This window comes from Mastomys coucha, unplaced genomic scaffold (genome assembly GCF_008632895.1).
Source record: "Mastomys coucha isolate ucsf_1 unplaced genomic scaffold, UCSF_Mcou_1 pScaffold17, whole genome shotgun sequence".
Lineage (NCBI taxonomy): Eukaryota > Metazoa > Chordata > Mammalia > Rodentia > Muridae > Mastomys > Mastomys coucha.
The window spans coordinates 34,764,396-34,768,800 of NW_022196899.1; the positions used below are offsets into that span (position 1 = coordinate 34,764,396).

At 43.2% G+C, this 4,405-nt stretch overlaps 1 pseudogene; it reads right to left on the reverse strand.

Annotated features, from left to right (window-relative positions):
- Positions 1 to 1,962: 1,962 nt before the first annotated feature.
- LOC116094816 lies at positions 1,963 to 2,489 on the reverse strand (annotated as a pseudogene).
- Positions 2,490 to 4,405: the final 1,916 nt, after the last annotated feature.

Below are 4,405 nucleotides of genomic sequence, written 5' to 3' on the forward strand. Positions count from 1 at the left end.
CTTCTAGAGGTTTTCAGCGACAGCCTAAGACTGCGACTCTCTTGACCCCTCCCCCCACCCATTAAATACCTCATATACTAAATGAGACTTGGAAAGGTTAGTAGCAGAACTTTAATGAGGCTTGGGCTTGGGGAGAGATCCCCCAACCCTTTCACTCACAACCTGTGATGGAATCTGCTCAGAGCAAAGATCCGGTCTCCAGAGCGTATTTGCATGAAACACTACTTTGAGACACTTCTCTGAGGTAGGCTGCAGGGTTGGATTACATATTCTTCTACTGAACTGAAAGATGTAGGTAGCTATTTTATTACACAATAGTAAGAAGCATATCAGTACTGATGGGAATTCCTGTGTGACAGGTTCTAAGTGCTTTGCATGCCTGCTATCGCTGTCGAGTTCTCAGAGCATGGTCGAGGGAAGCTGGGCCTCATTGCCGGTTTTAGAAGGGAAGCTAAGTCATGGGGAGTTTGAGTGACTTGCGGAGTCTCTTCAGTGGGGCTGCTGAGTCAGCATATCTGGTAGCATATATATCTATATGCTATATCTTCCTGTGTAACCACAGATCATGGTCTCCCCAAGAACAAAGAAAGCCTCGGAGAATACACAGTACCCTGGAAAGGCAGGCCATGTCTAGAATTACAAAAAGGGAGACAAGAGAAGAACTTATTTGTTTCATTTGAATTTCTTTCTTGTAATGATAATACATACATCTCTTGGTACAATTGAAACTTTTTTTTTAAGATTTATTTAATTATTCATTTATTCATTTATTTAATGTACATGAGTACACTGCAGCTGTCTTCAGTCACACCAGAAGAGGGCATCATATCCCATTACAGATGGTTGTGAGCCACCATGTGGTTGCTGGGAATTAAACTCAAGGACCTCTGGAAGAGCAGACAGTGCTCTTAACCATTGAGCCATCTCTCCAGCCCAATTGAAACTTTTTAAGTTAAAGTGGCCAGAGTCCTAAGTTGGGTTCATAATTTCCAGAATATCATGACTACTTAGAAAGACCATGACTGGAAAAGACTGAGTTCAAGACTAGCCTGGTTTACAAAGTGAGTTCCAGGACAGCCAGACTGCATAGAGAAACCCTGTCTCTAAAAAGAAAGCAACAAATAAAATTGTCCAAAGTGAAGTTAGGTAGGGGTTGTGCTTGAGGGAGGGTCAGGGAGAAGGGCAGAGGGAGCTGAGGGAGGATATAGATCATGATATGTTGTATAATATATGACATTTGTCAAAGAAGAAATAAAAGATATTAAAATAGAAATAGTCAACCAGACCCTGGAAGCTGGAGTTGAGAGAACATTGGGTATAAGCACCTTATTTTCCAGTTGGGGAACCTGAGGCTACAGCACTTGCTGAAGCTCAGGGAAGAAGTTATTGAGGGAGCTCATCTGTGGATGCTCAACTTTGGGTTCTTTGGGCTGCATGTTTAGGTAGAATAAATCGTACATATCTTAAGTGAGCAGTTTGGGGATTTCAGTACCGGAATATACCAACATAACCCAATGGGGCAAGGTCTAAGCAGAGGTCACAGTCAGCATGTTTGCACCTTCCTCTACGCTGGGCAGTTTTAAAGTGTTGCCTTTGTTCATGGATGTGTTGGTAAGAATTCAAGAGCTTGCATTTCCTGCACGTTCACACATTTCATAGTTCCCAGAAGAGGCATGCCTTAGTGTAGATGTTTCCTTAAAAACAGAGAGTTTCACGAAGTCCTCTACTCTTATCCTCTAAAAACCAATTCCTAATTGCTAAAATGGCTAATTACTGTTCTATGTTTACAAACATTAACTCAAGTTGCTCTTTAGCCTTACATAATTATTATTACACCACAATTATTCTTCAGTCACCTGATGCTCAAATTCCCCAGGCACATTCATAGTCAAAGCACACATCTTTTCTTTTTTCTTTTCTTTTTCCTTTTTTCCCTTTATCAGTGTTTATTTTATGCTGAATTTATTCCTGGGCCATGAATTTTTGTTTCTTCAGGTTTTTCTGGGATATCTTTTTCTTCTGTGCAGCCTCCTTTTCTGGTTTTGGAACAATCTATTCCTTCTCAGTGAGGATCACCTCCATGTGGCAGGGGGAGCTCATGTGTGGGTTAACCCAGCCATGAGCTCTGTAGGTTTGTCGGTGCATCTTAGGTACCTTGTTCACCTCGATGTGTTCAGTGACTAGAGAATCCATGTCTAAACCTTAAGCATGTGCAGCAAAAACTCAGCACTCTTTTTTGGCCACTGTCCCTGTGTCTAGCCCCACTGTTTGGCCTGAGGACACCTACCATCTCCACCATTATACTGCCAGAATGGCACACATTGCTTTTTTAAAGTGACATCCTTCGGATACTCGGTAACTTTGCAGATATGCATACCCTTGATGGCCTGGGCAGTTTCCTGGGTGTTCTTAAAGTGAACATGAAGGTTTGAACCTCTTGATCTGCATGATTTTGTGGGGTTTTCTGGGTCAAGAGAGTAGTGAATCATCTTCACAGGTCACCAGTGAATACAACTGCTAGTAACTAACACATGAGGTTAGAGGCTCGAACGCCTTGCAGCACACTCACACACACATACACACATGGCTCATGGTCTAGCCCACCCTTAGCAAACACTCACTATGCTAATCTTCTGGGCTAGCAGAGATATGCTCCAGGAGTCCCATTCTTCTAATCCCTGGGAGTGGCTTAGCTTCTAATTCTAATGTGGTCTGTCCTACTCAACTGAAATGAGGATTCTAGCTGACCTTACCCTGGGATAAACAACTCCCATTCTGTAAACTTCGATGCCTGACCTTCCTTCATGATCTCCCTAACAATGCTGGAGGCAATTAGTCTGAATGGGTAACATTCTTTACAAAATTCCAAGCCAAGGTTCGGCTCAGCAAAGATTAGGGTATTGGAACATTGGTGAAGGTCAGTCAGAAGGCAATGTCCAATTTTGCTTAGCTATTAGTAAATCATTTCTTGGGGGGCACCTACCACTAGAGACCCTCCATCGACTATCACAAGGACAAATCTGGGCTACCTCTGAGTTAGGAAAGCCAAAGGGTCCCCAGGAGACTAGCTTCTCTGAATCTTTTTGCCTCATGAACTGCTGTCATGCAGACGTGACTGGAGTGTGTGTGGCATCCCCCGTTTCCAGCACTGGGATTATAAGTGTGTGCTGCCAGCCTAACTTTTCATGGGAATTGAACTCTAGTCCTCATGCTTACACAGGTACTTTATGGACTGAGTTTTCTCTTCAGCTCTTTGTTTTGTGAGACAAGGTCTTATGTATTCCAGCCAACCAGGTCTACACAATACCTTGTCTCAAATTAGCTTTCATTGTCAAATTGACACAGCCTTCAGTCATCTAAGAGGAGAAGCCTTAACTGAGGAACTGCCTGGATCAGACTAGTTTAAGGGAATATGTAAGGGGTTGTCCTGATTATTAATTTACAAAAAAGGACCCAGTCCACTATAGGTGGCACCATCCCCTAAGCAGGTGGTATTGAGCTGTATAAAAAATGAGCCAGAGAGTGAGCCAGCTAGTGAGCACTGTCCTCCGTAGTTCTACTATACTATATTGACTGAATGAGTTCCCTGAGGTAATCAGAGGTAATGTTGCATGGAATTGCAAGCTGTTTGCCTTCAGGTTCTTGCAGTGAATTCCTTCCCCAACTACCCTCAATTATGGACTGCAATGTGGGAGTATAGGGTGAAATAAGCCCTTTCCTCCCCAAGTTGCCTTTGGTCAGAGTGTCACAGAATAAATGAAACTAGTGCTGCTTGGTACACATCTATGCCGACTGATTCTAGGACAGCAACCTATCTGAAGAATATAAGATGGGTATTTTCAACTTCAAGTTTGGATTTGTGTGAGGGTTCCTTACAATTGCTCTCAGGCAATGCATGTCTGGCCAACACAGGAAGTGTGTTTTTCTCAGGCCATTGCCTGTAGTGGCACATGCTGCCTGCCTGCTCTTCACCAGATATATTGATGCTTATTGCCTGAGTGTGCCATTGTGCAGTCTGAGCGGAGATGAGAGAAGGGCATAGAAGGGCATGTACACCCACATATTCTTCCTCACTTCTCTCCCCTATACTCAACCTTTATCTTGATTATTATTTAAAGTCACATTTACTAAGGCTTTGTGACATATTCTTCAGGTAAACCTGAAACCTTCAGTTCCTTTACTGAGACTGTCCCATGGCTGTAGTAGCTGTCCATCCCACCACCAAGTCTGTTCGGTTTGTACACCAAGGTAAGTCCTCTTACGGTGCTGTCTGATTCACTCTCCATTGTTGGATCTAATGCCTTTGTTTTAGACTTTGCAGTGCACTCTCTACTTTTTCTGAGGCACATGCTAACTCTACTTTGTGCTTTAGTTATTTACATGCCTCTCCTAGCCTAGGCACCAG